We start from the raw sequence: 10,361 nt of genomic DNA, 5'->3' as shown, positions 1-10,361 counted from the left end.
GTGAGTGGTGTGGGGTATATTCGAGTGTTACAGTGAGTGGTGTGGGGTATATTAGGGTGTTACACTGAGTGGTGTGGGGTATATTAGGGTGTTACACTGAGTGGTGTGGGGTATATTAGGGTGTTACAGTGAGTGGTGTGGGGTATATTAGAGTGTTACAGTGAGTGGTGTGGGGTATATTAGAGTGTTACAGTGAGTGGTGTGGGGTATATTAGAGTGTTACAGTGAGTGGTGTGGGGTATATTAGAGTGTTACACTGAGTGGTGTGAGGTATATTAGAGTGTTACAGTGAGTGGTGTGGGGTATATTAGAGTGTTACAGTGAGTGGTGTGAGGTTATGAGAGAGTGTTACAGTGAGTGGTGTGGGATTATGAGAGAGTGTTACACTGAGTGGTGTGGGGTTATGAGAGAGTGTTACAGTGAGTGGTGTGGGATTATGAGAGAGTGTTACAGTGAGTGGTGTGGGGTTATGAGAGAGTGTTACAGTGAGTGGTGTGGGATTATGAGAGAGTGTTACAGTGAGTGGTGTGGGGTTATGAGAGAGTGTTACAGTGAGTGGTGTGAGGTTATGAGAGAGTGTTACAGTGAGTGGTGTGGGGTTATGAGAGAGTGTTACAGTGAGTGGTGTGAGGTTATGAGAGAGTGTTACAGTGAGTGGTGTGGGGTTATGAGAGAGTGTTACAGTGAGTGGTGTGGGGTTATGAGAGAGTGTTACAGTGAGTGGTGTGAGGTTATGAGAGAGTGTTACAGTGAGTGGTGTGAGGTTATGAGAGAGTGTTACAGTGAGTGGTGTGAGGTTATGAGAGAGTGTTACAGTGAGTGGTGTGAGGTTATGAGAGAGTGTTACAGTGAGTGGTGTGGGGTTATGAGAGAGTGTTACAGTGAGTGGTGTGGGGTTATGAGAGAGTGTTACAGTGAGTGGTGTGGGATTATGAGAGAGTGTTACAGTGAGTGGTGTGAGGTTATGAGAGAGTGTTACAGTGAGTGGTGTGGGGTTATGAGAGAGTGTTACAGTGAGTGGTGTGGGATTATGAGAGAGTGTTACAGTGAGTGGTGTGAGGTTATGAGAGAGTGTTACAGTGAGTGGTGTGAGGTTATGAGAGAGTGTTACAGTGAGTGGTGTGGGATTATGAGAGAGTGTTACAGTGAGTGGTGTGGGGTTATGAGAGAGTGTTACACTGAGTGGTGTGGGGTTATGAGAGAGTGTTACACTGCGTGGTGTGAGGTTATGAGAGAGTGTTACAGTGAGTGGTGTGGGATTATGAGAGAGTGTTACAGTGAGTGGTGTGGGGTTATGAGAGAGTGTTACAGTGAGTGGTGTGGGGTTATGAGAGAGTGTTACAGTGAGTGGTGTGAGGTTATGAGAGAGTGTTACAGTGAGTGGTGTGGGATTATGAGAGAGTGTTACAGTGAGTGGTGTGGGGTTATGAGAGAGTGTTACAGTGAGTGGTGTGAGGTTATGAGAGAGTGTTACAGTGAGTGGTGTGGGGTTATGAGAGAGTGTTACAGTGAGTGGTGTGAGGTTATGAGAGAGTGTTACAGTGAGTGGTGTGGGGTTATGAGAGAGTGTTACAGTGAGTGGTGTGAGGTTATGAGAGAGTGTTACAGTGAGTGGTGTGGGATTATGAGAGAGTGTTACAGTGAGTGGTGTGGGGTTATGAGAGAGTGTTACAGTGAGTGGTGTGAGGTTATGAGAGAGTGTTACAGTGAGTGGTGTGAGGTTATGAGAGAGTGTTACAGTGAGTGGTGTGAGGTTATGAGAGAGTGTTACAGTGAGTGGTGTGGGGTTATGAGAGAGTGTTACAGTGAGTGGTGTGGGATTATGAGAGAGTGTTACACTGAGTGGTGTGGGGTTATGAGAGAGTGTTACAGTGAGTGGTGTGGGGTTATGAGAGAGTGTTACAGTGAGTGGTGTGAGGTTATGAGAGAGTGTTACAGTGAGTGGTGTGGGATTATGAGAGAGTGTTACACTGAGTGGTGTGGGATTATGAGAGAGTGTTACAGTGAGTGGTGTGGGGTTATGAGAGAGTGTTACAGTGAGTGGTGTGAGGTTATGAGAGAGTGTTACAGTGAGTGGTGTGGGGTTATGAGAGAGTGTTACAGTGAGTGGTGTGAGGTTATGAGAGAGTGTTACAGTGAGTGGTGTGGGGTTATGAGAGAGTGTTACAGTGAGTGGTGTGAGGTTATGAGAGAGTGTTACACTGAGTGGTGTGAGGTTATGAGAGAGTGTTACAGTGAGGCATGTGGGCTTCAATGGGCCAAATGTCATTTTTAATTTGTACTTTCTTGTGCTTGCACGAAGTATATTGTGTCAAGACAATACTTTGTTTATCAACATTTTTAAAGGTCTGTCTCTTATTCGCCCAATACCCAGAGCAGCAGCAGCAACAAGCATTTATATCGTACCTTTAAAAGTAGAAAAAACATCCCAAGTTGCTTCACAGAGGCAAAGTCTGAAAAAAATTGACAACGAGCCAAAGAGATATTAGGAGGGATGAGCAAAAGCTTGATCAGAGCTGGGTTTTAAGGAGTATCTTAAAGGAGGAGAGGGAAGTGCAGAGGCGGATAGGCTTTGGGACGGAGCATGGGGCATAGACAGCTGAAGGCATAGCTGCCAATGGTGAAGCCAAGCAGAGGGAGATGTACAAAAGGCCAGAGTTAAAGGAATGGCGAGGTCTGGGGAGGGGGTGGGGAGGAGAATGTTGTCTGGCTGCTGGAGGTTACAGAGATCGGGAGGGACAAGGCCATGAAGGGATTTAAAGGCAAATTTTAAATTGGAGTTGTTTAATTTAGTGGAAACGAGGTCAAGGGGAGTAGCAAATGGACGTTAGGTTCAGAGAGGGAATGAGGGGAGCAGGTAGAGAAACTAGAAGGAGACATAGGTTCAGGGCTAGGGTAGGGGGCAGCCTGGGGAAAGTTGGCTTGGTGGGCAAGGGAAAGCGAGGGGGAAGCAGCAGATCAGATGGTCTCAATCAGTGACAAAGAAGTCCATAAACTCCTCCTACTTGTTGTTAGAGGCAAGGGTGGAAGGGCAGGGGAAAGGGGTTTAAGAAGACAGTTGGTATTGTAGAAAAGAAACCAGGGGTTATCTTTGATCTCCAGAATGATGGAGTAATGGGCAGTTTTGGCAGAGGAGATGAAACCCAATGGCCCAGGATCAGATGTCAAAATAACGGTGAGGCTAATGGGGCTCGCCGTTATTTATGCGCAAATTGCACACCAACTTCAGGCGAGGGCAGATGCACGGTTAAACGCGCAAAATCCGTACGTTGCTGTCCGAGATGCGCCGCTTCACCATTAGCTTTGCGAGAACGTCTGACTCACCATTCAAATGCATTGAACGGCGTGAAGTTCCTGTACTTGCATCGTAGATACGAACTAAGCTCATCACAGAAAGTTAGGGCTTATCCATTTCAGTCTAAGTACCCCTTTTAATAATATGATATGTGTTAATTATTGCCAGTCAACCTCTGTGGTACTGAAAATTAACTATTACAAGTGTGGAGTCTCATTCCTTCAGGTATTAATTGTTGTTGGAGATTTAAAAAAAAATTAAATTAATGTTTTAAAAACTTTTTTTCTAACTTTTTTTTCTCTCTCTCTTGACCCAATCTTTCTTTCTCTCTCTTTATGTTAACAATGAAGTCACTGTTCTAACTTGCACTTTCTTCTCAGTCCTTGTGCTGTTCATTTCATAATCCTTCAATCTGATTGGTTAAGATACCTAGTTGCTTGCCCTGTTCACGCAGATCCCAGATGCCCTGTAGGGGGCGCCGCAACATTTCCATCTCCCACTTTCAGCAACTTGCAGTCCAAAATATCATCCAGATTAAATGGGCAAGGACAAGTCTCACCAATGGCAGACGCCGCTCGTTGACTGGCTACAGCAAATTCTGGGCCAATGTGGTTCAGCAGATCTGGTGGTGGATGTCAAAATCATTTGTGCACCAGATATGCTGAAGTCTGTGCCCCTTGGACTTGAGGAAGCAAAGATGGCAGCCATATCAGGGAGAATGGCCAGAATGGCAGAGAGTAAAGGCTTTACTGGGGACAAGGGCATCAAAGGTGGAGATGAGCGATGGGTTGAGCAGATTGACAGCTGCAAATGGGTGGTGAGGGGTTGGAAGTGGTATAGCCAGGCGGGGAGGCTTAAGTAATGGTCAAGGTGTTGCCACCCGTGAGCCAAGTGTCAGTCAAAGCCATTATGTCAATGCAATGATCCACAATAAGTTTGTGGATGACAAGGCTCTTGTTTGCAAGTTTCAGACTGATAGTGGCTACAATCGGGAGCAGGTTGGCTGCCTACCTTCTCATCCTCTTTATAAAACTCTCAATAGATGAGAAATGGTCTGTTGAATACAGTTAAAAAGAAAGAATGCTAGATAATGAAACACATGGGGGTGAAACTCGCCTTGGGCAGCAGGTCAAAAGGGGTGATAGCGAATCGACAGGCCGTTTTACACTCTGTCTAACATGGAAAAGAAAAACATGGGGAGTGTAAAATGGGCTGTTGGTTCGCTATCATCCAGAATCATAGAATGGTTAAAGCACAGAAGGCAGACATTTGGTCCATCGAGCCCGTGCCGGCTCTTTATACATGTGATGCAGAATCGGTTTATACCCCCTGAGGGGCAAGAACTCTGCTTGCCAAAAAAAAGCCATGGACAACTAAAGAGGTAAGGGACAGTATAAAACATAAGGAAAGGGCATACAAAAAGGCAAAAAATGGCACAGATCCTGGCGAATGGGAAAGATACAAAGATCAACAAAGGGTCACAAAACAGATAGTAAGAGCTACAAAAAGAGAGTATGAAAAGAAACTGGCAAGAAATATCAAAACCAATACGAAGAACTTTTATAGTTACATTAGGAAAAAGAGGGTGGTCAGGAGCTGTGTTGGCCCCTTAAAACCTGAAAGTGGGGATATTGTCATTGACAATGGGGAAATGGCGGATATGTTGAACAATTACTTTGCGTCAGTATTTACAGTCGAAAAAGAGGATAGCATGCCGGAAATCCCAAGAAAACTAATATTGAATAGGGGACAGGAACTCGATAAAATTAACATAAGTGAAGAAAATAACAGCACTGAAGAGTGACAAATCCCCAGGACCAGATGGTTTCCATCACAGGGTTTTAAAGGAAGTAGGTGAGCACATTGCGGATGCCCTAACTATAATCTTTCAAAGTTCTCTAGATTCAGGAACTGTCCCTCTAGATTGGAAAATTGCACGTCACTCCGCTTTTTAAGAAAGGAGAGGGAAACCAGGGAATTATAGACCAGTTAGCCTAACACCTGTTGTGGGGAAAATGCTGGAGTCTATAATTAAGGATAGGGTGACTGAACACCTCGAGAATTTTCAGTTAATCAGAGAGAGCCAGCATGCTTTTGTGAAAGGTAGGTCGTGCCTGACAAACCTGATTGAATTTTTTGAAGAGGTGACTAAAGTAGTGGACAGGGAAATGTCAATGGATGTTATTTATATGGACTTCCAGAAGGCATTTGATAAGGTCCCACATAAGAGACTGTTAGCTAAGATAGAAGCCCATGGAATCGAGGGAAAAGTACGGACTTGGTTAGGAGGTTGGCTGAGCGAAAGGCGACAGAGAGTAGGGATAATGGGAAGGTATTCACATTGGCAGGATGTGACTAGTGGAGTCCCGCAGGAATCTGTCTTGGGGCCTCAATTATTCACAATATTTATTAACGACTTAGATGAAGGCATAGAAAGTCTCATATCTAAGTTTGCCGACGACACAAAGATTGGTGGCATTGTAAGCAGTGTAGATGAAAACAGAAAATTACAAAGGGATATTGATAGATTAGGTGAATGGGCAAAACTGTGGCAAATGGAATTCAATGTAAACAAATGTGAGGTCATCCACTTTGGATCAAAAAAGGATAGAACAGGGTACTTTTTAAATGGTAAAAAGTTAAAAACAGTGGATGTCCAAAGGGACTTAGGGGTACAGGTACATAGATCATTGAAGTGTCATGAACAAGTGCAGAAAATAATCAATAAGGCTAATGGAATGCTGGCCTTTATATCTAGAGGACTAGAGTACAAGGGGGCAGAAGTTATGCTGCAGCTATACAAAACCCTGGTTAGACTGCACCTGGAGTACTGTGAGCAGTTCTGGGCATCGCACCTTCGGAAGGACATATTGGCCTTGGAGGGAGTGCAGCAATTAGGGATGGGCAATAAATGCTGGCCTCGCCAGCGACGCCCACATCCCGTGAACGAATAAAAAAACATAGGTTTACTAGAATGATACCCGGACTTCAAGGGTTAAGTTACGAGGAGAGATTACACAAATTGGGGTTGTATTCTCTAGAGTTTCGAAGGTTAAGGGGTGATCTGATCGAAGTTTATAAGATATTAAGGGGAACAGATAGGGTGGATAGAGAGAAACTATTTCTGCTGGTTAGGGATTTTAGGAGTAGGGGGCATAGTCTAAAAATTAGAGCCAGACCTTTCAGGAGTGAGATTAGAAAACATTTCTGCACACAAAGGGTGGTAGAAGTTTGGAACTCTCTTCCGCAAACGGCAATTGATACTTGCTCAATTGCTAAATTTAAATCTGAGATAGATAGCTTTTTGGCAGCCAAAGGTATTAAGGGATATGGGCCAAAAGCAGGTATATGGGGTTAGATCACAGATCAGCCATGATCTTATCAAATGGCGGAGCAGGCACGAGGGGCTGAATGGCCTACTCCTGTTCCTATGTTTATAAGAGCAATCCAGTTGGTCCTATTCCCCCGAAGCCCTGCAAATTTTTTCTCCAAGTAGTTATCCAATTCCTTTTTGAAAGCCACGATTGAATCTGCTTCCACCACCCTTTCAGGCAGCGTATTCCAGATCATAACTACTCGCTGCGTAAGAAAGTTTTCCCTCATGTCGCCTTTGGTTCTTTTGCATATCACCTTAAATCTGTGTCCTCTGGTTCTCGACCTTTCTGCCAATGGGAACAGTTTCTCTTTATTTACTTTATCTAAACCCTTCATGATTTTAAACACTTCTATCAAATCTCCTCTCAACCTTCTCTGCTCTAAGAAGAACAACCCCAGCTTCTCCAGTCTATCCACGTAACTGAAGTCCCTCATCCCTGGAATCATTCTAATAAATCTTTTCTGCACCCTCTCTAAGGACTCCACATCCTCCCTAAAGTGCAGTGCTCAGAAATGGACACAAAACTCCAGCTGTGGCCGAACCAGTGTTTTATAACCTGTTTTGCTTTACTGCCCAAGACAAATTTCATCCCAATGTGTTAGGCACATTTAAGAAGAAAAAATCGAAGCACTGTTGAGGAAAGAGTTTAAGAATCTTTTTAAAAAAAATTAGAGTGAAAGCCTCCCCTATTAAGGTATTTTCCCCATTGCCCTTTTCTTCAGTCTCCTCACACCATGGATGACCAGATTCCACAATGTGACTCTGAAACTGTCTTGGAGGCCTCCACTGTGTCCCTCAATGTGGCAGGACAGCCGATATCAGAAATTCAGTGTCGCTGGAAACTTCAGGCATGAACCCAAGTCCTGCAACATGATTCTATACTTTATCTCTTCTATATGCCGTATTAATTTACTTGCTACAAAATAATAATACTTATGCAGTTATCAAGAAGTATATTACTTTCAATTAAAATTTCAAGATTTTGAACTTTTGAATAATGGATCTTGGTGAGGAATCTGTTACTATAAGTATTTAAAAAGATACAGAATTAACTTGGGGAATTCATCAAAGAATAAGTTCTCATTAAGAGCAAATTTGATACAGGCAATGTGTTTCTTTCAGAGGAGGAGGTGCCTCCGATTCATTTCCATGACTCTGGCTGAATCAGCTACTTCAAATATAGGCTTTTCTCCAGTTGGAGTGCCTTACAGTGGTTAAAAGTAACCTTATACCATGATTTCAAGTAATAAAAACCTCAGACTGCATTACTAGCTTATACTTAAAACATAAAAAGAAACAGATGTGCCATCTTATGTTGATAAAACACATCAGTCCCGAGGATTGTCTTCATCAGGTGGCTAACTGGCTACCACATTAGTTAATAATCTTCAGTTGGCTTCTACACACTAACACATTGTGTATTACAAATGACTCCACTAAGAAGTAAGTGGCTGAGCTCCAATGACCTAATGAATTTCTACTAGTGCTATTATGTGGCTAGATGATATATAAATACCATTCAAAAATTGCATAGATTAATGATATCCAGATTATATTTTGTTTAAACATATATACATTAGTGCTACATAAAGAGAGTCTCATATGCAAAACCACTTGTAAAAATAAACACTTGAAAAGAATCATGACTAGCTTGGCACAATAATGTTTTTGTTTAATTTATGTCAGTCAGGGGCACTGACTCTCAGGAATTAGTTAGGTCAAAAATTCTTTGAGGGGAGGATAGCACCATATACAGCTGAAATGTTTAATGCTCTGGCTTGATGTCATTAGTGTTAATTCAGCTCTCTCATGTGGTCAGATTTAGTAACTCCTTCCAGCATGTTCCTTCAGTGATAACCTCAACACTCACCATTAACTCTAATGCAATACAATTTCGTTTGATGGTTCACACGCTAGATGAGTTGGCATAAAGAGTCTACCGTGCTGAGTTGGAGCCAACAGGGATTATTGGCAAATGCATCAGTATATTAGTTTTGCTTTTGATATGTGGAGACAATGTAGGCAGTCATTTTGAGTGTTGTAACAGCCATTTCATTACACTTATTGTGGCTAGGATTTGTGCCAAATTTCAATGCAGTTTGCATCTGTATGCAGAATTCAAATAGTTAGCCTGGCTTCTTTCAAAAGTACTTGGACTTATATAGCATCTTCTCACATCAAAATGTCTCAAAAATGCTTCACACAATGGATTGCTTTTGAAGTGCAATGACTGTTTTTATGTAGGCAAGCAAACATCTTAAATCAAATTTTAAATGCTAGGATTAGGGAAAATCTATGAAAATTCATTTCTCTACCAGCCACAGGGGGAAAAAAAAAAGCACCAACATTTTTGTGAGCAGTAAAAATCAGTGTGCTGAAACAAAGCTGGATGCAATCAGAGCTAAGACAGAACTGAAATACAGCCAGGCTTGAGGGTGAAATTCCCTTTTTAGTGAAAAATGATAGCATGCCTGTTGTTCTCTATAAGCTGCTCTCTATGATTAACAACTCATCAACAAAATTGTGGGAATGCACAGCTTTAAAATGTGATATTTCCAAAAATGTTATTTCATTGGTGGGTCATGCAGATGAACAGGCATTCTCCCATTTTTCATTAAAAGCAAAAGATTACCCCCAAAGAAAGGGCAGAAATCAGAGCCAGAACTAAATCAGATAGAACTGGAGCTGGAGATTCGAAAGAGAGACATGCATCCGTTTTATAATTTTTTTTTCTGATTTCAATTGCCCCACAGCTAACATTTTAAAATGTCCACTGGGCAATGAGAAACACTATTAGAATAGTATATACTTCAAGTAGTTGTGAAACTACATCGGTGTGAATAATGTAAATGACATTTTAACCTCAAAGTGCTGATGTTGGCAAATATAACACCTGTACATACCCAGCTATTCTGATATGCTTATTCTGTAATCAGTCTCTCTTTTAAAAGTTTTATTGTGGGCAGCAGAGGTGGGGAGTGTATGATGCCATATTTTGCACTAAATATTAAGCACTCTCAGGTTAGGAACAGAACTGGCTAGATGTTACTGGGTAAAAAAGCCTGCTAAATGTTTTGGCTCTTGCCTGCACCTACGTACACTTTACTCAGACTTCATCAACCCTCCGGCTGCCCACTCAGGCTGAATTTATTAGTGTGTAACTTTACAGTTCTGTTTGACCCTGACTGGAGCTTTTTACCCCACATCCTGCATTTCACCTAGATCCCATTTTCCCTACTCTGGACTGTTTCCTGCTTATGCCCCTACTTGTCCTCCATTGCCCTTAATCACTTCAGTTCCCCCCATATGTCCCTATGCATGATTTCCCTGTACTATACCACTCTTGATTCATGTAAGTACTACTCACCTGACGAAGGGGACAATCTCCGAAAGCTTGTGATTTTAAAATAAAATTGTTGGACTATAACCTGGTGTTGTAAGATTCCTTACATTTGTCCACCCCAGTCCATCACCGGCATCTCCACATCATGGCTACTCTTGATTCAGCCTCTGATTTTCTCTTCTATCGCTGGGGAAGTAACCTGCCTCCATTAAATGCTTCGCCTTCAAGGGAGATTAGGAATTTATGGGCAAAAGCACACATCCTAACAGACACTGAATGCAATTTGTAGTGCACAAAACAAAATTCCATTAAGAGATCAAGGGATCAATTACTTGTCAGAACTTCAA

Source organism: Heptranchias perlo, chromosome 22 (genome assembly GCF_035084215.1).
Source record: "Heptranchias perlo isolate sHepPer1 chromosome 22, sHepPer1.hap1, whole genome shotgun sequence".
Classification (NCBI taxonomy): domain Eukaryota; kingdom Metazoa; phylum Chordata; class Chondrichthyes; order Hexanchiformes; family Hexanchidae; genus Heptranchias; species Heptranchias perlo.
This window is presented reverse-complemented; position numbering follows the sequence as displayed.